The sequence below is a fragment of the Centroberyx affinis genome, unplaced genomic scaffold, assembly GCF_046629955.1.
Source record: "Centroberyx affinis isolate AG114_WGS23_722 - 3 ecotype Tasmania unplaced genomic scaffold, CSIRO-AGI_Caff_v1 ptg000227l_1, whole genome shotgun sequence".
Lineage (NCBI taxonomy): Eukaryota > Metazoa > Chordata > Actinopteri > Beryciformes > Berycidae > Centroberyx > Centroberyx affinis.
In genome coordinates, this window is record NW_027278914.1 from 268,903 (window position 1) to 292,074 (window position 23,172).

At 46.6% G+C, this 23,172-nt stretch overlaps 1 protein-coding gene across 1 annotated transcript in view; it reads right to left on the reverse strand.

Moving 5' to 3' along the window:
- The window catches only part of LOC139663505 (collagen alpha-2(VIII) chain-like), a 45,082-nt gene extending 26,946 nt beyond the window's left edge, over positions 1-18,136 (reverse strand). The window contains 1 exon segment of the mRNA XM_071542194.1: positions 17,609-18,136. The gene's annotated coding sequence lies outside the window, so the exon portion shown is untranslated.
- Between the last annotated feature and the right edge of the window lie 5,036 nt (positions 18,137-23,172).

Below are 23,172 nucleotides of genomic sequence, written 5' to 3' on the forward strand. Positions count from 1 at the left end.
TTTCTTTCTATAAAGATGTTGCAGGCAAAGTGACAATGCCAAACATGATTCATCTTTATTGAATGTCTTGTCATGTTAGCCATCTAGCCTTAGCGCTGGTGGTTGAGCCTGGAGTGTCTGTCACTCTAATAATGCGGTTGCGTTCCCATTCCCACTCATGGAATGCTGTCAGTGGCTTTGCCCTAATCGGAGACAGGAATTTTAATAGCGGGCTCATAAACATACCACCGCTCCGTAAAGCAGACACCCAAATACACAGAAATACGTCCTAATGGTTATCCACTATGGGAAAAATCTTTTAACACTCCTATGTCATATTTCTTCGCACTCAACACATCAACTCCTCATCAATTTTCAAACAAATCAAGAAAAAAAAAGTCCTACATTGCAAAAGCATGTCCATCTTAACAAGTCATTTAGTCTCTTATATAATCTTGAATTTTTATTTTCCTTAAAACAAGTGAAAAATTCTCCCAGTTGGGTGAGATAATTCCACAGTTTCATGTTTCACATAGATTTTTTCTAGAAACAAGTGCTATTATCTTGAAACAAGGCAGACTATGTCAGATCACTGGCTTCAATAAAATGACTTCAAGAAAACTCTTCAAAACAAGTTGATTTGCACTGGAAACTCACTCCATTGGCAGATACTTAGAAAAATACAATTTTATGACTCAATGCTATATTAAATTGTTAAAATGGATATTTTGCTGTAAAAGACCTAATCCCAAGCTAAACCACCACTACTCATTCCACAACTCAATTGCAAAAGGGACCTGGGAATAAGCCTGTAACCAGTCATCATTTATGTGATAACTATTGCCATCATTGACTTCAAAGAAAGAAGGAAGGAGCAATAGGGGGAGCGTTTGCATCAGTGGAAAGCCTCAACCAATCCTCTAATACTAGCCAGGACCATTTCCATACCACATTCTGGCTTCATATCCTCCATGACCTCATTTAACCTAAGCGAGCGTATGTTCACATCCAAATGGCAGAGGAAGTCTGGTTTTCAAAAACAAAGTATTTGTATTTACCATTTGCAACCAGGCCCAAAATCCAGCAATTGCAAATAGCAACAGCATGAGCACAATGTTGTTGTTGTTGTTGTTTTAATCAAGAGAAATGGCATGTGTTCTTGTGTGCGCGTGCATGCCCGAGTGTGTTTTCCTGTGAGAGAGTCTGCAGCACATGGGCCCGAGTGTGTGTATGAGAAACAGGGAGAGAGGAGGCGGGGTTGAGGCTGGAGCCTCTGCTAGAGCAATTATCTTGTTCCTCAAACCTGCCATTTAATGGAAATCCTAGGCCTTAGCCAAACTACACGCCTGTCTTTAGGTATGAACCTCCAAACTGATTTCTCTCCCCTTCTTCTCTCTCTCTCTCTTTCTCTCCCTCCCTCATTCCACAAAATATTTTCATAGGAGATCTGACTTCACTGGGTTGCTATTAGTTCCACAGGTGTGGAGAAAGAAACTCCATTAAAATACCCCTGAACATTCCACCACTGCACTTGCCATGGTCTTTCTACAGGCCATGTCTCTCTCTCTCTCTCTCTTTCTCTCTCTCCCTCTCTCTTCCCATCCGTCTCATCACACAATTCATTATTTTAATGTCTTTTCAATGCTTGTCCATTCTGCCTTTCCCCTGAATGTAATCAGTCACCAGATTTCCGAATTATATCAACCTAATAGTTACGCACTTGGGTTACTGTGAGTGTGTGTGTGAGTGTGTGTGTGTGTGTCTGTGTGCAGTAGCTGGAAATACGTTACCAGTCTTCTCTACTGCGAGCTGTTGTTGTTTTAAGCTCTCTGGAGGTCTCTCTCTATCACTCCCACTGAGACTGGCATGAGATACAAACTGCACCCAGATGGGAGACTTCTGCCATTGTTTTTCAATTGGGCAATACCACGCTAGCGGGCCACACAGAGGGGAGGGAGGTGGGCATGAGCATCGCCAACCAACTCCACTCTTCTCCTGTCTACCATGAAATCTGTCCGCTGAGGGCAGGCGGCACACAATGGCAACGGATCGTATGTCTTGTCTCTCTGTCTCGCTCTGCTTCCCTCTCTCTCTCTCTCCCTGTCCCTCTTATGCTATTTCTTTCTCTCTCCTCGCTCCTCTCTCCTTGCAATTGCGCACATCTTTCTCTCAAACCCCATCAATAGCCCTGACGACCGCATTTCCCCTCTTGGAAGTGTGCGATTACACCAGAAAAGCAGTGACAGAGCGAGTGCGATTGAAGCACGTCAAAGAGAAAGATAACGGCCCGTCCAGAGCTGAGGGGGGACTGGCTGCTCTCAGCCCGCAAACGACCCCGGGATGACTCAAAGTCCCGCGCATGTAAATTGCCCACAAAACCTCTCTTTCCTCTCAAATCACTCATCCGCTGCTGAGAAAGCACAACCCCGGGCCCCGGCTGACGCGTCTCTTTAGCGCGACTCCGTATGGTTTGGAAGCGAGCGTGTTTACTTAGGTCTGGAGAGGTAGGGGCGAAAAACCCAAACTCTCTCTGGGTTTTTTTACACAAAGCAAAAGGAGATGGGGATAGGAGAAGGGAGGCATCGACTCGCCCTCAAACCGCAAGTTTAAGAGACGTTTATGTGGGTGTGTGGTGGGGGGGTGGGGTTGGTATCAAGAAGAACAAGCTAGTAAGACGTCTGTAAATCACATAGGCGATGTCTTTTGAATGATTTGTAAAGCATACGGGTTTGGAGGTCTGTGCGTCTGCTTTTGTGGGCGGGTGTGCATGTGTGCATGTAGGTATGTGCGGATGTCTGTGTGCGCGTATGCGGATCATGAGTCTAAGTGAAAATAGAAAGGAAGAGAAGCAATTTAGAGGCTTGGCGAGACCTTTTGCTAGTGGGTGAGACGCGGGCACAAAGACCAGCCAGGACTCCCTTGTAATGCGGCAGCGCCAACTGGGCACAGCTCCTTTAGAGAGGAAGGGGGATTTGCATGCTTAAGAGGCCGACTGAGAGGGTGGATATAATGAAGAGGTGGAACGAAAAAGGATCAAGAGAGAGAGAGAGGGGGAAAAGGAAAAAAAAGGAGAAGGACGCGAGGAATGAAGTCAGGGAGCGCGGCGGTTATCCGACATCTCCATCACCCTAGTCCATATTTGCACTCCCTCGGCTGTGCTAACACCGGCCAGGATCGCATGGTATGAGAGAGCTGTGTTTAGACGACTTTTCACAGCCTCTCCGTTGAGAACAGCGCAAATAGACATAATGCCGAAATAACAGTCGTCGGAATGCAACGGTGCATATGCGGTTGTTGGGCTTGGACGGAGATTTAAAGTCGCGAGGCAGACAGATAAACCCCCCCCACCCCCCCACTTTCCTGTACATGTCGGTCTAGTCTGTCACGTTTTCTGAGGAAAGAGTTTGTTGGGGGTGGGGGGGGGGGGGTAACACTGCCAGCGGCGTGCCACGGGGTCAAACGTGTTCAAAGATGCTGACATGGGATTAAGAGGACGATGCTAAGGCTACTATTTGGGCACTGTTGGACTGTCAGTGTTGCACAAAGTCATGTCCTACGTGTCACTGCCTTAAGAATCACGCTGGTAGGAACCAGCACACGTCTAGCACACGAAGGAGGAACCGGATTGATTGTCGATAAGACAATCCTCGCACCTTCCCACCATCACTAAATCTCTTCCCCAGACTGGAGAACTCAGCTCCCTCTCAGAGAGAAAGAGAGGGAGGGAGGGAGGGAGGGAGGAAGGGAGGGATGGAGGGAGAGAGGGAGAACGACTTGAGAGAGACAGAGAGAGGTTCAAAGCGCAGACTTCAAAACAAACATTGTCTGACTTACTTTTCCTCTAGCTCTCTCTACCCCCCCATCTCCCCCCCCCCCCCCCCCCCCCCCCAATCCATCCCAACACTTTCTCTCCATCTCCGTCTCCCCCGGACAACGTATTATAAGGACTGCGGTTTTTATTGGAATGGCTTAAATGGCCCTTAAAATGCTGTTTGAATGACGAGTGCTAGAGTCTGTCTGCTTTGTGTGCGCCTGTGTGTGTGTGTGTGTGTTTGTGCGTGCATGCGCGTGTGTGTATATGTGTTTGTGTGCGAATGTGCCGGCTCCAGACCCGTTTCCATGGGCCATGCCAAATTTCTTTCACCTCCCCCCCTCGCCCCTTCTTGAAGTTCACCACATCTCCCACAGTGGTCACACTCATTTTTGCTTGTGTGTGTGTTTTTTCTTCTTCGTCTTCTTCTTCTGCTTCTGCTTCTTGATCCACGCCATGGGGAAAACACATTTGCCCTCTAACACTCAGCATATGGTAATGGCTACTATTTGCTTATCGCACAAACGCACATGTGTAAATAGATCTTGTCGAGACTGATAGTGCGGGGCGCAACACTTACTGGATGCAAAACCCTACCAGCTGGGTTTAAAAGTGGGCGCGACTCTGACCTGGGTTTCCCAAAGCATCTTAACTCGAAGTCATCTTTGCTCCTATTGTAAGTCAACAGGACAAAGATGGTCTTTGTGCTGAGACGCTTTTGGGAAATCAGCCCCTGATCTGGTCTAGGCCAGTCTTCTTTGAATGCAGCTGTATGAGCAGCACTGATTTCTATCTCTGTAGTTCAGATTATTTCCGTTGGGGAGAGGTGGGGGTGTGTGTGTGTGTGTGTAGGCAAACCGTCCCACTCGGCTAAGAAACAATCACCACCATGCACTGTACTGTTTTCCCCGTACTGTTTTTTGTCTCTCTGACTGTCTGTCTGTATCTTTGCATATTCTCTCACCCACCAAAAACGCTTTGTGTTACTGTCTGAGCTGCCTCCCCTCCTGTTGCAGAAAAATGCACTGAGAGCAATTACAGATACATTCCAGACGCCCTGTGTGGAGTGAGCGAGAGAGAGAGAGCAATAGAGAGAGAGAGAGACAGAGAGAGGGAGAGAGAGAGAAGAGAGAAAGATGCAGAGGGAGGACATAGGATGGAGTGTATCTGGGGTTACAGACGAGACATGACAACATTCATTCCTCCCTGGGACATAAAACAAGTGGAGGAGAGGGGAGACGCAAAGTTTAAGTCTGTGTGTGTGTGTGTGTGTGTGTGTGTGTGTGTCTCTGCTTGGGGAACATGGCTCATATGTGTTTAGCAGACCATGGACAAGGACACCAGCAACAGCACTGCCGTGTCTTCTCTTGACAATAGACAGACACAGACATGCTGGCAGCACCTTAGAGAAATGCCAACATCACCAAAGGACACAATAGAAGACAGAATCAAAAACGTAGCAGACTGAATTGAATTCACAGACAGACTGAGACTGTGAATGTGCTGTTGTGTCTGGCAGGACCGAGAACTATTTGGACAATTGGACCCTGGCGGCATTACAAGCAAAAGTTTTTTTCTCCTCCCTCTCTGAATAACCTTATTGAGAGCAGTGTAAGAGGGGAGGGACGGAGGGAGGAGGAGTGTCACATGGAGTAGATTAGCAGATTAATCGATGTAGACTCTATGCAGCGCATTCTTCAACATCACTCTCCCTTTTTTTCGATATGAGTCACTGAGCAAGAAAGCAGCAGTGGGAAACCCTACAGCTCGGCTCCTGTCTTGTAGTGTTTGGTCCCCATAGTTACCACTCAGTGATGCTTGGACACCCAATGTGTGTATATTTGTGCGTCTATGCGTGTGTGTAATCTCTGCAAAGAGACAACTCTGTCTTGATTGCAGCCTTGGCCCAAACAATCCTGTCTGTGAGTTTCTAGAATCACACAGTTCTTATTCTCTTGGTTGCTGCCATGCTACAAACCAAAACTCCCACCTCTGTCAAGTCTGCAAAGCATTCTGGGATTCAACAATGGTGGCTTTGCACTGCTGCCATACGAATGCCTTGAAAGGGACCAACACAGTAGCATATTGGCAACATGCAGGTCACAAGGTCATACTTGGCTTGTCTGATGAGGGCCCAGGAGGAAGGAAATGCTTTAATACTTAATCTTCACCCACTTCCTTCCACTATGCATCACTTCTGTTGGAGCTTACAAAAACACTGCAGGTAGCGGGAACATCCAATGTGCTAAAGAGATACAATGATGGAAAAGTGCATGACATCTTCAAGTTCCAAAGGTCTGGCTCTGAGATCAGATTCGCTTCCAGTATGTGCTGTCATAGTCATAGAAACTGGAGTGATGCAAATCAACTGTCTCTGAATCAGTGCTTATATTCTACCTTGTCAGGAGCACTGCAGTGCTTTACAACAGGAGCATTATTCCTCTTTGGGATGAGCTCTGGGCTAAAACTACCTGACAATCATCACTTTCCGCTCACTGGGAGAGACCTGTCAACAAACTAGACTCTGGAGGAAACAGCGAGGGGATTGTGATCAACAGAATTATGCATGGGAATGCTGAGAGAGAGAGAGAGAGAGAGAGAGAGAGAGAGAAAGAGAGAGAGAGTGAGAGAAATGTCAGCGAACCTGGTTTTCTGATCACACATATATAGCCCACCAGGGAGAGGCCCGCAATTCATTAGGGCACTGTTAGTGTGTACTGTGCTGGCTTGGAGGGGGTCTACACACATTCCCCACAAGTGTTGAGGGGGTCTGGATTTGTCATTGACTCTGTGTGTGAGTGAGTGCCTGTTTGTGCGTTTCCCTGCTTCGTTACGCCTGGCTTGTCTCAGCTGGCTTTCCCTAGCATCCCTCAAGATGAGATGTCCCTGCTTATCCACTCCCAGAGAGGGACTAAGCACACAGATCCATGGTTCTCCCTGTCTCTCTGATATTTTAACCCTTTCCACACAACACAGGGCCGATTTTGTACTGCAGATTAAAAGCTATCCTAGAACCAAAGGGAAGACTTGAGTTAAGTTTTGAACTTGATGTACTGTCTATCTGCAAAACTGCATGTGGCATGTGATAACTGTTACGGCTATACTGGCTATACTTATTTCAAGATATTGTCACTAGTTTAAAGAAAATTCCCGAAACAGGTGAAGCTGCATTGGAAAGAAGTGAAATTCTGTTATTCCAGTGGTACAATTTTTCCAATTCTTTTTAAAGCTACACTACTCAACTTTGCACATTGGTGGCTCCAAATGGCAGCGAGAGGTAACTGTTTGACAAATTTGGACTTTAACACCCAGCCTATTGTGTTGATGTTTTTTGATTCATCACTTACTGTGGGCAGAGAATTAACCATTTGCAAAATAATTGACATAGCGATCCACCAATCCGTGCTTAGCATCCGTCTAATTCTTCTGACATCATCTGAGAGTTTGGCTCAGAAGTACAAAGGTACGGCTTTTGTTGCAGCGGTTTGACTCTGACAAGGACATAACATGGTAACAATGTGTTTTTGGGGAACCACAGAGTCGGATTGTAGCGTCTATCATAGCATCCATCTTCAAAGTTTGTCAGACATAGCAACAGTAACTAACCTGGCCGGGAGTTAACAGAAATGTTGCAATCAGTTGTTCATACGTGACACCAGAATTTCATTTGGACAAATAGAGTGAATCTAGACTCAGTTAGGTGGAACGGGTCTTCTCTATTGCAGTCCCACTGTGTGATTTAGGCTGATAAGACAGCTGTATTTTCACAAAACAATCTTGCCTAGTGCAGCGTTAAGGAAAACAAGATTTTAAAACTCAATACTAAACCAAATACCTTGCTAAGATGGACATTTTTTGCAGTGTAACCATGGACATGCCTCTGACTCCATTGTCTCTTCATTGTCTCTGCTGCCAACATGAGGTTTGAATCAGCAGGCTGTCATATGGCAGGGACATAGAGTTCAGGACACATCCTCTCGCTGTAATGATCTGGCAGACATGTCTGCATCCTCTTCTTCCTCCTCCACCTCCTCTTTATCCCTCACTTTTCCCTCCACTCCCTGAGGGATAGATGCTTCATCCCCCTATGGTGGAAGGCAGTGAAGGTTGCCTGAATGGATCCTGTGTTAGGACTTTTGGCAAATGAGGAATGACTTTGCCACTGTACAGACTACAGGATATAAATGCAGGACCAACACAATGCACTTTTTAAATGTTGGAAAACTGGATGTAGAGATTTGCTTCCCTCTTGAGATCAACAGCAAAGAAAGTTTAGCTGATTGCACGAGTACTGGGGTATTATTGTGCTCATTGCTCAACTTGAGGAATGGGCCGGGTGTTCCCGACAGGGTAAACAAACATTGGAGTAGTAGAGAGGTTGCGGCGAACTGAGGCAGAGTAATTCATGGAGGAATGATCTGTGTCTGGGGGCAAACAGACGGCCCCTGCATGTTTCTGTTGACACTGGTTCAAATCCTCGGCCGGATCAAAGACGCCACATGGTTGCTACAAACTGAGTGTTCCTCAAACGAAGCTTATTTTCTCTTTTCTGCTTCACCTTCAACTCTTTTCCTGTACTTTCACCTTTCCTTGCCTCTTTCCCGCAACTACCGCCCCTTCCAACTTTCTCCTCTCCCCATTTTCATCATCTCTTACACTTCCATCTTTCTCGTTCTCTTCCAGATGGATCCATCGTCATCCCTCTTTCCTAACCCTTCGTGATGTTTCCCACATCCCTATCACACTCTCACCACATGTCAGGAAGAGTTGGGTTTGTGTGGTTTTTGCCCAGTTTTGGGAGTGGTCCAGCTTGGACGCCATTGGGCTGGTTGTCGGTTCTGCTTGCGGAGCAGACCGGGGCCCACCGTTCGGAAATGACCACTTCTCTGGTTCAAATTAGCACTGAGGCAACACAACAGGGCTTTCTGCTGGCGGCATGCGGAGGAAAGAGCAGGAAAGTGGGAAGAGAGAGTGTGTAGCCATCTGCAAACCACATGAAAGTTGGCGGTAATTGATTCAAAGCCCTCCCTAATTAAGTGTTATGTTTGTTGGCCAGAGAACATCCTCCCAGAAGTGGTTGTACTTCTGTAGCCTTCACAGTCCAACCCGTCACAGAAACAAATGCATGGTTAATGTCAGGTATAAGATGTTTTTTTCCATCCTCATACTGAAATCTATCATCTAGAGAAGATTCAATTTTTCACTTAGGTCATATAAATCTTTGAACTTCCCCAGCTTTCTGTAAGAAAGTTCACTTGCCACCGCAAATTCAGTGGTGCTTTGAGTTTGTACTGTAGCGTGTTCCAACTACGGCGCTGTGTTGTTACTGCCAACAGCAGCTTCTTAATTTTTCTAATCTTGGGCCTTTGAGTCTTAGATAAATACATTGCTGCTCTCACATATGGAAAAAGCTGACAGCATAGCACAGATACTGGTGAAGTCTAAGGATGCGCTAAATATAGTATTCGATCTGTAGAAATATTCGTATTTCATCTTGAAGCCTAATTTTTATGAGGGGAAAGATTCTTTACTTATGTTCATATTTACAGGAGAAACTGAGCAAAGGGGAGATGGAGGAGCAAACAGAGTGTGGCTGTCATCCAATTAGTCCTGCATTTGTTTATCTTAGTCTTCACAGTACAGCATCTCAAATGTTACTTCATGAAACACTATTCCACTTGTGATTCCTCCTAAATTGTTCGTCAATGCAATAACCCTTCCTGTCTTGTGAGCATGAAACAAAATTCTTCTTCTTCTTCTTCTTTAACCGCTTCTTTAAGTAGTTGCTCAGCTTGTTAGGAAGGCTGCCAAACTGCATTGCCTCTCCTGACTGACTCCAGGAAGCATTACATATATTATAGGGATAAACAGAAACAAGAGAAGTCAAGTTCAGACGACACACACACACACACACAATGCACAGTGCACTCCGGAAGGCAAGACTCACACCACATAAAGCTGAAACTGCAATGAGCACAAAGTCGCTTTTTTCTTTTTATCGTTTTTCTATTTGGTCGCTGATTACAGGAAATGATTAGGACAAAAGCCTTGAAGGACTGGCTGTGTTGCGCGGCGCCTAATGCCTCTGAACATAGCATTATGAAACACATGTTGCTCAATGGGCTCAAGTTCTGTACAGAAAGGATTAAGTCCCAAAGCCAAGGCCATTTAAACGTCAAGTCTGAGAGAACCAGCACTCTACAAATGAATGCTCCTGTACCGTGGAATCATGAAATACCATAATGACTCAATAGAAGTTATATTTTTTTTCAAACAGCATTGGAGCCATATTAAATATCTATCAATATACACCAAGAATGTATGAACTACCAGAGGCTTAATTTGTGTTCTTAATACATTCTGGCATAACTAAATAATCAAAAGAAGCAGTCCAAAAGCCTTGGGTGGTCCGCTGTAAGGGATAAGTCCTCCTACAGCCATTGCCTTTGTGGAGCGCTGCGAGCCAAGTTAAACTTCAGGTGTTTATCCTGGCAGAAAGTGGCATGCCGTGCCCATGTTTAAGGCCGGGAGAAAAGGGCTCACAGATGGTTGCGGCCATGTGGCATGCACCTGTAGTCACCTGCTAGGGAAAGACTGCAGAGAGGCTCAGACATGAGAAGACCTCAGAAATGTTCCCAGTCGCCAGTGCAGTTTCAACAAAAATAAGTGCTCAGCAGCACTTAGCCATTACCATAATAAGACTGACACGGATATTTCATAATAAAAACTCTCCAAACAGTCGATGGGCTAAAAGGAGCCGCCTTGATCATTTTGTTTTCCACATTTCATCATGAATTCCTGTCTCCAAATTTCATTTTATGAAACAACATCCATGCAAGTGTTCCTCAAGTACAATCAGAAAAATCAAAGTCTGTGGAAAGTGTTTTAGATGTGCTTATGAGAAGGCATGAGAGGTATGAGGTGATCAGCTTTAATTGGAATGTTCTGCCAAGTAATGGATGGAACTACAGTAAATGTGTTGTGGGTAGATAGAAAGTTGCTTGCTACTGAAGATGGAGAAAAACTTGTTCATTCTGGTATTGTGTTTTGTGGGTTGGCTCTGACTTCAGCCCTGGAGGAGATCTATAGTACTTCTGCTAGTTTATTAAAACATCTTACAGCTAGCTTTAGTGCACAAGAAGAGGTTTAAGAAGAGGAAAGAAAAGACACAGATTTGTTGGTGTGCGTGTGTGTGCGTGCGTCTCAATTTCAGCACACTCGCCTGTGTGTGTGCAATACATGTGTCACATACTAAGCATCCATTTCCTACACCAGCAAATCCAGCTCTGCGAAATAAAATGTTTTTTATTATTCGGCTCCGAGGGGACCGTAACACCACAATGACCCCAGTCTCTTTTCTCTTTTAGGAACACCTACGCACACGTCTAAACCAAGCTCAGACTGAACAATAACAAAGTCTGGAGCTTTTCAAATGGTCTCAGAAGTGCTATTTCCAACCCTTACTCAATATTGACCTATCGGCCAGAGATATATCCTCACTGCATCTGAAGTAAAATAATAAAAATAAACAGTTGGCTCTGGATGTAAATCTATAATAAGATGAAAAGAGGGATAATTTGAGTTTTATACCGAGGAGTTGACCCCTGTTAAGAGTTGGCCCAACTGCTGTGTTTAGTCCTGCTTTTGGAAGCTTTTGGAAGATTCGCTGCCAGACGGTGAACCGAGGGGCAATGAATGAAAGTAAAAAAAAATGAGCCAAATAAACCCACCCCCATGTCCACACACACATGCTTATTAGTCTAGGTACCCGTGCACACAAACACATGCACTCACACCGAAAACATTCGCACTGTCACTCTTTTTCACCACAGAGTCGTGTTGCTTTGGTGAAGCTCGCTACACAGCCAACCAAACGGATCAAACTACCTTCCCCTGGCTTCGGCTCACTGTTATGGATTCCCTATATTGTTTTCCGTGCTTTGCCAGAGAACAAAACTGGGCCCGGTGAGGCGGGAGGTCCTCACACGCAACCTGGGGAGACACAGGGAAACTCTCACCCTGCTTGGATCCAGAGTTCGGCCGAGCAAAGCTCAGAGGAAGAGCACAAGATGTCACGTCCCATTAGGAAGGAACAGAACTGGGTTGGACGATCGCTGCGGCTTTCATTCCTGCTTGTTCCTCTTGGATTCTCTTTGAAAACACGAGCCGCCATCCCAAAAACTCCAACACACCATTGGAAAATATAGATTTGTCTCCAGGAAGCGTTGCTCAATATGTGTTTTGTCCATGACTTAGTTACTGCGCCTTGTTCAGGCCTCACTGACAAAAAGCAATGTCTGGCATTGGAGAACAAGGTTGCTTTACCACAGGGGTTTTGGTTTGAGCCCAGTAAAGAGTGGGGTTTGATTCAAGAGGATTTGGTTCGTAGTCTACACCAGTACAGAAAGAAAAGTACAGTGGAAAGGCAAGGAAGGAAGGAGGGAAGGGAGGGAAGAAGCAGAGGCGAAAGGAAGGAAGTCAAGAAGGAAAAAGGAAACAGGAAGGGGAACATTATGAAAGGAGAGAAGTAGCAATGCAACGATGACAGGCATAAAACGAGACAGAGGCCCTACACTCACCTCCTTCTTGTCCTCCCTCCCTCTCCCCCTTCCCTCCCTCTGTCTAGTAAGCGTGCTTGTGATAAGTTCTCTCTGATAGCTGTGGAGGGCATGTTGTCGAGCCCCTCTGAGGCCCTTCAAAAGACTGAGGCACTGCTGACAGAGTCAATGGGAGGCGGAGGAAAAATAACAACAGGCGTCTGCCAAGCCTCCCCACTGCTCTCTCTCTCTCTCTCTCTCTCCCTCTTTCTCTCTTTCCCTCTTTCTGTCCTGCCAGCCCAATGGAAAAACTCTCTTTGGTCCAGACGCAGTTACGAGAGAGGGAAAGAGAGAGAGAGAGAGAGAGAGAGAGAGAGAGAGATAAACAGAGAAATAGAGAGACAGACATGAAGCAGAGAATTAGAGAGAGAGAGAGAGAGAGAGAAAGAGAGAGGGCAGAGAGAGACTAAATAAACAAGTAGCATGCAACACTTCATACAAGAACGAGTGATAGAAGACCCCCGCTGTTATTTGTTATTCCTCCTCTCCTCCTCCTCCTCCTCCTCCTATCCTGTGGTCTGTTGTTCATTGCTCTCATACAGAGAGGAGAGCCAACACAGCGTCCTTCAGTACGAGGCCCTGATTGACGACACGCTGCTCCATCCACTCTAGGGGGCCGTATGAGTGTGCAGATTCACTGTCTGCCTCACAGCTGACTGACTTCCGCGTATATATCTGCTGCGCGTCTGGCCAAGACGGCTACTGGTGGATGAGTAAACAGGGCCGGAGAATATGAACCCACATGAGCATGCACAGAGGGGAAGGAAGAGTGGAGGCAAACACACACATACGCATCCGCACAGATGCACAGAAGACATAAAAATAGAGACACAAAAATATATCTATGCCTTTCTCTCTCCCTCTGTCTCTCTCTCTCTCCTCTTCCCCTTTTAGATGAAAAACAAATCCAGCCCATTAATCTCGAGTGTTATGGTCTCAAACTCTGATTAAGACAGAGTCCAGGGCCAGTATTCTGTTTCCACCGCCCTTCACAGCAATTCCTCATTCAGTATATCAGCGGCACCAGTTAGCATGCCTTACAGTACGTGCATTAGAGTGTGTGTGTGTGCCTGTGTGTGTGTGTGTAGCTGAAATTACAGCCGTGTGTCTTACGTCTTCCGGCAGAAAAGAGTGGATTAGGAAAAACACACTCTTTGTTAGAGGAATGTTCTCGTCCTTAAAGGAATGGCCTGTTTTCACTCTCTTTCCGCTTTATGGAAAAGTACCCGAGAAACAAAAGGCTCTGATGAGGGGGAATTTGTGTGTGTGTGTGTGTGTGTGTTCTGGAGGTGTTTGGGTTCCAGGGAGGTAAAGGAATAGGTGGGCGTTTGCTTTTCCTGGGCAGCGAGTGGCGTTCTGGTGGCGTTTTCTTTTCCTCGAGAATGAGCGGCATTCTCCTTCATTTCCTGCGAGCGAGGCATAAATCTGAGACCGTTAGAGGCACATGGGCTCTATCTCATACAAACACACACATGCAGTTGCGCGCATGCACATGTACAACTGGACTTCGAGTGGAAAAATATCACATACATGCAAGTGCGCACAAAGGCATTCCAATCGACAGTTGTCTCGAGCTAATACCGGCTTGAAAGTGATGTCGCATGCTTAAAAAGGAGCATGCGAAATCCAGATTGAGACTTCTGGGGCTAAGTTGACTTGAAATGCGGTGTGATGTGCCAGCATTGTGGATGGTTGCTTTGCCAAGGCCCCTAAGTCAGGCGAGACATGTGACCAAGCCAAGGATTAGACCCGGGACTATGATGATCAGACGTGAACAGAGGAACCAAAATAAACCACGCTAAATTCTTTCAGCGTTGATGTAATGAGACTTGAAATGTCATGGAGCTGTTTGTTTATTTTTAGGTAGGCAGCGGGTTTTTCACATTTTAGTTAGGATAACTATTTACTAAAGCACACACAAACACACAAAGCAACGGATATTCTCTCACCCACAAGATGCCATGAGGTTGTGTGTCTTTGTGTGTGTATGTGTGTGTGTGCCAGTGCCCTTTACTCTACCCTGTGAGCTGCTTGAAACTCTGCCCCCCTGTGGCCACGAGGCACACACCACAATACAAACCAAAGAGAGAGGGTGAGAGAGAGAGACATAGATGTAGAGAGAACATCAAGGCAATGACAGCTCCCATAACTTCTATTAAAACCCCTTCAGTTCTTTTTTTTTTTTTTTACCCGCCTCCTTTGCTCTCCGCTCCTGTAAATATGCTCTCAAATCCCCACTGAGGGCAAGGCATCCTCCCTGTCTCTGTCTCCCTGATGGAGTACGAGTAAGGAGATTTTATATCACCAACACAAAGGCCGATCTGTAAAATCGGAAGTACAGTAAGCCGCCGGCGTCTGACTGAAAAGGAGACGTCTATAATGCCTTACATCTGAGCCGCCGGCCGTCCAAAATCTTTTCTTTTGACTTTGTCTCTTTTTTTTTTGTTAGTCCCCCGCGGGTGAAGGCTCGCCAAAAAGCTTTCAGGTCTGTTTCAAGCGGGGTGGGGTGGGGGGGGCTTACGCTTCGACATGAGAACAGGAGTTATCTTCAAAAAAAAAAAAAAATGGAAGGGCTGACGGTGTTTTGAAAGTCACCCTTGGACAGTCCCAATTTCAACACGTTCTGGCCTATAAAGAAACTTCAGTGGCGCGTGAGTGGCTCAGAGCAGGAGGCTTTGGCGTAGGACGGTGTGAGTGTGTTCATCTGTTTGAAATGTGTGTGTGTGTGTGCGTCTGTGTTTAAGAAGAGTGTTAAACCCATTTAGGTGTGTGTGTTGCACAGGGCATAACGTTTGTGTGTGTGTGTGTGTGCCACCGTGCGTTCGGCGTGACTGTTGTATGGGCACGGTTGGTCACGCTTGGCGCTTTATATCAAAGGCCTGAATGGGCAGCCAGTGGATAGAGTGGCTGGAGCCTGTCAGTCGCGGTTAAATAATGTAACACACACACACACGCACATGCACACACATACACACACACACACACACACTGGAGCTGCTTAAAACCGCCAGTCACCCAGTAATCGGCCGGTTGCCACCCATCTGAGAACAGCGAATCCCAGACATTGGCATGGGGTCGCCATGGTTACGGCACAATGTTGCCATCGCCGACCGGCGTGCGCCAGGCATGGAAATACAATCTGTGTGTTGCCAGGAAATAGGCGGACGACGCTGGGAGGGAGCAGAGGGGAGCATAAATCTCCTGACCTATAGGCACTTTAATAGCAATGGCTAGTCATAAGGAGAGAGGGTGGGAAGCTGAATGGAAACCACTAAATCTGTACAAGAAGCTCTGGGCTTTATAAGTGAATACTGCTTTGAACAGTGAGGCAGACAGAGCGCTGCTGTGCACCAGCAGCTGCAGACCCAAGTACTCCTGTTGTACTTTTCCGCCAGAGTGAGAGTTCACGCTTTTGCGCGTATCCGTTCACTCACTCTCCTCGAAGATTGTGTAACACACTCCGATACTCACTCCAGCATACATTCATTAGTTACACACCTAGGTGCACACGTGCGTGCTTGCACGTGCACCCACACACACACACACACACACACATACATGCACAGACACACACACACGCACGCACGCACGCACACACACACACACACACACACACACAGGTACACATCCAGGCAGCCTCTCTTGCCGTAGGCCAGTGAAATAGAAAGATGCTGCCAAATGTTTTTGGAGTCCAGAACTCAAGCCTGCTGTCTTTTCCAGACTCACTCGCCCTCTCTGTCTCTCTCTTTCTCTCTCTTTCTCTCACTCAATTCCTCTCTCTCTCTCTCTCTCTCTCTCTCTCTCTCTCTCTCTCTCTATCTGTCTCTCTTTCTCTCCCTCCCTCCCTCCCTCCTGCCTTTGCTTAGAGAGACTGCTGCTGATGCGTTGAAACACATGTGATAGAAAAATGTATCTCCTCAGCAAAGCGTTCACTTTGGAACAAGTATCTTGTGTTTTTTTTTGTTTTTTTTGGTCATGTTTGCTAAGCCCCGATAATTTGTTCCTCTTGTTCTTTCCTTTTCATTTTTGTTCCTCTTTCTCTCTCTCTCTCTCTCTGTCTGAGTTTGTCACGTTGCATACCTGAAGACTCAGAGTCATGAATATTCCTCCTATTTCTGTTTGCGATGGAGGGATGTCGTTACAAAGGAATGCAGCCCTGCATGCCAGAGGCGTCACAGTGGATGGACAGAGTGAAGCAACAGGGGGAGTAGGAGAGAAGAGAAGAGAAGAGAAGAGAAGAGAAGAGAAGAGAAGAGAAGAGAAAAGAGGAGAAGGCCATGTGTCCATTTGCACCATTGCTTTGCCTTCGCTACATTCCAGGCCCTCGCAGGACATGAAGTATAATAAACACTCAAATAAACAAAGGCAGAGTAATCAAACAAGACAAAACAAGTCGCAGCATATGCCAAGAAAACATGAAAGAGAACATCACATGAGAGAGTGGCACTGAACATGTTCGCAGAGGCAAACAGCAGATCACGCCGGGTGAAACACTATTGGATGACGCTCCTCCTAAGACTCTAATCGACATATCTGTTATAGAGCCAAGCCCACTGTACATATCCCACTGCCCCACCCCGACACACACTCTGAACACACACCACGCCCACTCCAACCCCAGCAGTAAAACCCCAAAATATACAGTATGTGTGCATGGATGCATCATGGATGTCTCACTCCTCCTGCAAATATATGAATTTATACACACAGAAGACAATGCACACTATGCATAAGTATGTAGGAACTCTTGTCTGACCTGACCTTTAATCAGTCTACTAACAAGGCAGAGAGAGAGAGAATCTCTACTATCATGACAGAGAAACTGCCCTGCAAGTCATAGGACACTCATAAGACATGAATAGAAGGTGCAAAGTTATAACTTGACGATTATAATGGGTGTACATGTGGGTGTCCAGCTCAGACAGGCCGGAGCTGGGTGAGGAAACTGTATTGGTTCCTTTTAATCTGCAAACTATTACTCCCTGCTCTAGCTTAGGACCGAGGCGAATTATGCAGGCAGGTCCCATGACTGAGATATTGCACCGTCTGTTTTTTATTTTTATTTTTTTCCTTTCCTGTTCTTCTCTTTTTGTTGCCTTTGGCTCGGGCCACGTTCCCTGCAGCCACATGTGATAGAAGTAAAAGGCGAAGGGATGACAGGACGCGGGGATGCTAATAGAGCGAGAGAAACGCGAGGGAGCAAGGGGCAGGGAGGGCTTACCGTTCTCTCCTCGGAGCGTTGCGGGGCAGGGGGGGTGGACCGGGTGAGGGCGGCGGTAGGTGTGAGCTTCAGGTGGGTCTCTCTTCTACCTCCCTCCTTCCTTCAGCCACGCGTGTCTCCCATGGGATGCGACGGCATCAGAAATTCAACGAACATGCAGCCAAAAAAGTGGAGTGGAGTGCTCCTGGGCAAAGTCTTCCTTGAACTGCTCCAATGCTGCTCACAAGGGCAGGAGAAAAACAAAAAAAACAAAAAAAACAACCAACAACAAAAGTTACGGCAACAGAAAAATACGATAATTTCAACCTCAGATGGAGCAAATTGCCTTTTTTTTTTTAACTTTGCTTATTTTTCTGCCTCCGGAAAAAAAAAATAGTCCATGTGCTTTTTGGCAGAGAGATGGTAACAGAGAGAGAGAGGGAGAGAGAGAGAGGATGAAAGAGGGAGAGAGCGAGCGGGAGAGGAGGGAAAAATCCTCTCTGTGCCGTCTTCAGGCTGTCCAGAAGTAGGTCTGAGGAGCACCTTCCCAATCTCTGCGCTCTCGCTCTCCAGGGTGGAAAGTAGGAGGGAAGGAGAGAGGGAGCGGGACAGAGAGAGAGAGAGAGAGAGAGAGTAACAGTAGAGTGAGACTCAAGTCAGTCAGTCAGGCAGGCAGGCAGGCAGCAAGGCAGTGTATATTGAGCTAAAGGCTGTGGGTCCAAGCAGGCTGCGCTCCCACTCCCAGGGCTTATAACCAGGGGCTGTGCACCTCGCTGCTCCAATCTCGCTGGCTTACTCGGCGATCCCTCTCCCACTGGCTTATTTTGGGAAAGACAGACAGGATTGTTCATTGGGTTAACCCCCTTCATACAAAAGGCAAGTGTCTGTGGCTGGCTGCGCTGAGGTAGGAGGGGAGTGAGCAGGATGGGGTGGGGTAGCAGCGGCACAGAGAGGGGTGGGGTAGGATGAAGAGGGAAGGGAAGGAAAGGGAAAAGAAGGGAAGGGAAAGGAAGGGGGATTTTCGGAGGCTTCTCTTGCCCCTGTTCTGCCCCCCTCCCTCCATCAATATCTCCCTCCACCCACCACCCATCCATCCATCCATCTCTCCTTCCCAACTCACCTTCCAAGAAATCACCCAGCCCTTTATCCCTGCGCTATTCAAAGCTCTTGTTTGCCCACCTCAGGCACAAACACATGCGAGTCATGCACACACAAACAAATAACAAATAAAGGATTCCCAAGCGCAACCTGCAGAGGTATGTGGGGAGAGTTGGCGAAAGACACTCCAGAGATTTTATTGCGATGGTCTCCTGTGAGAACTCTCTCTCCCTCTCTCTCACTCTCTCTCTCTCTCACCATGTCTTGTAGCTCTGTTGGCCAATAACTGTAACTAATCTCTGTGCATGGCATTATATCACTGGATAACTCTAATACATAGAGTGGCATTGTGTAGTTGCCCGTAACCCACTGCAGTTTGTGCATAGTCGTTATGATCACATTCTCTAGGGGTTAATCACCAAAGTGCAATAGTAGATAGGCTATATGACATTAGTTCACATTTCACTATTACAGTCGTGTTATTCATTGCTAAAAGATGTATTAGTAGTGTCAAATAGACCTTACATTTAAATCTTGCCAAGCGGTTAATGGGAAAGAGCATAAATTCTCATCAACATGGGTAATTGCAAATCATGCTGCGGAAGTTACCGTAGCTAACAACCTGGATGAACTACACCGGCTGCTTATCGTTCACTATGCAATTTCCAGTGGAGCAGAGGTTAACTAAAAACAGTGTGCTTAGTACAGGCTTAGCATTCAGTATCTAATTGGCAGTGTGTTCGCTGGCTCTGTGCTCTGGTAGTGGACCTTGAAGCAAAAGCTGTTGTGGGCTTGTGATTGGACGAGCCAGAGGAAAGCTGGCCTAGCCTCTTCCTGAAAGACCTACTGGGACTAAGCCATTGGCTGCGTTAGAGATCAGATAGAGATTGTGCTTCCAAGTAAATATTTAAACGCTGCGGCAAGAGGAGAGAGAGGTACAAACTGTGAAGCAAAAGTTCAACAAAAAACTTTTTTTTTATTTTTTATTATTTTATTCACACACCAAGTTCTGCCAATTGTGATCGGTTTATAAAAAGGCCTGTCATAAGCCAAGTCATGTCAACACCGTCCACTGATATACTACGTCAATCACTATGTACGTTCCAGCTACTTATCAAAAGCTGGGCAGTGCCGCTGTACCCTTCTCATTCATCCTTTGCTTGTGAAGTGTAATAAATGCCCAAGGACTGTGTAATCTCCCAGTTGTTAGAACCAAAGTCAAGCAGAACTCTCCCTTTCTTTACATGAGGGCTACATCTCAACGAGGGCATATTTGGATAACGGCCATTATACTAAATGGGACCCGCTCTTTGAAGAATGTCATTAGGCCTGAATTTATTATGGCGATGGGGTTTTATGTGTTTCTTTCGCCCTTTTTTGATCTGGACTGGCAATTTCCTCCGATATCAAGATAGCAGAGCGATTAAACACGCAATGGAGGAACAAAGCGTGGGTTTGATTGAATTTCTTTACGTACAGAGACTCCTTTACAGCATTGGATGGAGAGTGGTAAGCTGGCCAATTCCTGATTGTGGCGTTACAGAGTCAACAGAAAAGTATTTTGTTCTCTATTGGAGCTGGCTAAATTGAATAATCTCTAAAAAATAAGCTCTAAGCGTCATGTCTGTGAAAGGGCCATGGTGCGTTTGACGTTGACTGAATAGCTCTCTGAACATGGAAAGGGTGGAGTGACCAGATGCCCAGCAATGATGTCATCAATAGGAGCCCTGTGTGGTAGTCAGGCCTGCCATTCATTCATCCCCAGGTGTGTGTGTGTTTCTGTGTGAGTGTGTGTGTTGACCACACCCTTCCACAAGATCCATAGTTTTTCTGTTCATAGCTCAATGAGGCAAAAAATTGGTTAGTGAAGGTTCACCTAAACACAAGAGAGCCCCCGCCTCTTCCAGTCATGGCTACGCTACAATTCAACCGAAGAATTCTCCCTCCAGCTCCACGGAAATCTCAGCTCACCCTCTAATGCTCTCACACAACACACATTCATTCTCGTTCATACCTCTGGTCAGCACACACCCCTTGAAATCCCCAAACCATTCACTTCAGCACGGTACACAACTCCCCTCCCACTCGCTTGCTTTTACAAGGTGAAACATTCCCGAGAAGAGGGAAAAAACACCTGGTCGTCATAAGTTTCTTTTTCACTGCACTTTTCCCCTTCGCTCCATTCCATTAGTAAGAGCAAAAACAAACAGTGAGTGGTTTACTAACTGGAAAGCCGTGGCATTGCATCACACAGGCTCGCTTTGCTCTTGATGTTCGTCAAAGCCTTAAAATAAGCCGTGAAAGGCAGGTTGGCGTCACCGATACACTCCACCCTACACCACACCCAGTGCCACCAAACATAGACCCACTATGTGCTAACGTAGGGGGGTCTGTTCTGCTCACAGGTGGGGTGTGTGTGTGTGTGTGTTTGGGGTGGGGGGAGTTTGTTTGGGGGTGTATTGAGCATATAAGTTCCTTGAGTGGGTTGTGTGAATGGTTAGAGTGTACTGAAGGGTGGAGTTGTTTGTGTTTGTGTGTATGATTGGAATTAACGTTTGGGTCGCAATGTGAGCTTGTTTATTTGACTCAGTGGTCACTCGAGTGAAGTTTTGCATGGAGGTAATTGCATCGATACCATAAGTTAATATGGTTTTGGCAACATTCAGTCCCATTAGTCTGAGGCACAAAAAAACCCTTAAAAGCTCCCAGAAGCCTCACTTCTCAATACCTAACTGGATTGGAGGATTGCACCCAAACCTAATGCACTTCTTCAGTTAAGCCCCTTTTATTCAAACAAGGCATCGATATCAAGTAACAAAGGTCAGAGTTGAAGGTTCATGCGAGGACAGCAGAGGACAGGTGTTCCACTCAGCAAACCGCTCTTCCATCTCTCTCTTTTCTCCTCTGCTTTTATACCCCTTCTTTTCTTCCCTATCAGCCTCTCTTTCCCTCTGGCGCTGATTCAAAAGGGCCGTTTTCTCTCAGGTGATGTGGTCCACCTTTGTCTGCTCTAACCTTACAAAGGAATGCCTGGCATTCACCAGGCTGTGCCTACACAGAGCCGGAAAGGACAGGAAAGTGCGAGAAAGAAAGGAGAGAGGGAGAAAGGTAAAGGAGAAGGGAGGCATTCGGCGAAAAGGAGAGTGAACAGAGGGAATTTAGAGTTAGAAATCGTTGAGGAGCAGAACTGAGATGAACAGAAAATAGACGATAGTAAAGAAGGAGAGGCAGGATGTGGACAGGAAAGTGAGTGAAAGGGAAAGAGAGAAAGCAGCAGACGGACAGCGGGAGGAATGGAAAGTGAATGGCAGAGAAGGGAGTTTCAGTTTTTCACTGGATAAAACTCTGAAATTAATATAAATTTCAACGGGGAAATTCCTTTGAGATGGTCTTGGGGCTCTGCCACCGCCCTTTGCTGGCACAGGGGTGGGGAGTGTGGGTGCGTGGGTGGGTGGGGGGGGCATGAGCGGAGAGGGAGGGGTGGTGAACGTGGATGGATGGAGGGAGGAGGTAGAGGAGCGATGTTTTTGGCCGGCCGCCCCCCCGGCTCACCTGACACATATTGTTGCCGAGCTCGGTTTCCCCCCCTGGGTAATCATTTGACACTGATAAAAGGGGGAAGGGGGACAGTGGAGAGAAGAAGGATGGCAGTGTTTCCACCCTGGGAAAAAGCTCCCCATAGAGATTAGAGGACAGCCAGGGTAAACTTCCCTTCTGTTGGATGGGACAAGAGAAGATTGGATGGGGGGGGGGGGGAGAGAAACAGAGAAAATTAAGAAGAGTTGGAGCAAAGAATAACAGGCGGAGGGCTGCACATTTTGAAAGGTGTTGGTACAGTAATTCACCCCCACCTTTTCCACACCCTTCACACCCACCGCAGGCACACACACTTGATGGAAGACAGAAGGAGGGGTGCACATGTTCGAGTGTTGCCACAGTAACTCGCCCACTTTCCTCTCTCTAGCACACACACACGCGCACACACATACAAGATGCTGCAGCATGTGTAAATAGAAGAGTGGCGACTGAATGGTATTTTACTGCTCCTGTATTTATGGCAGGTTATTTTGACCCTGGGTGGTCCTTGCTGAAAGACTCCCAGGGTCATTAATCATCAGTCGGGAATCAGATGTCAGGTGTGTGTGTGTGTACAGTGTGTACTCTTCCTAATGAGTATGTATTGCACGCACAGAATAGATCAGTTACGTGTGTCTGTGTGTGTGTATGCATGTTAGAGAGAGGAAGGTGGGTGAGCTACCAAAGAGAGAGAAAGAGAGCAACCACTGTACTGTATGTGTGGCAGATCAACCACAGTGCACATGCATACACAATAAGTGTATGAGTGTGTGTGAGCGTGTTTGAGGTTAGCCTTGCGTACCAGTGGATATCCTAATCAGCTGAGCTGGTGGTGGGATGAAAGAATGTGAAGATTATTGCCTGGTAATTGTTTCCAGAGCGCAACAGTACCGCTATATATCACACGGCAA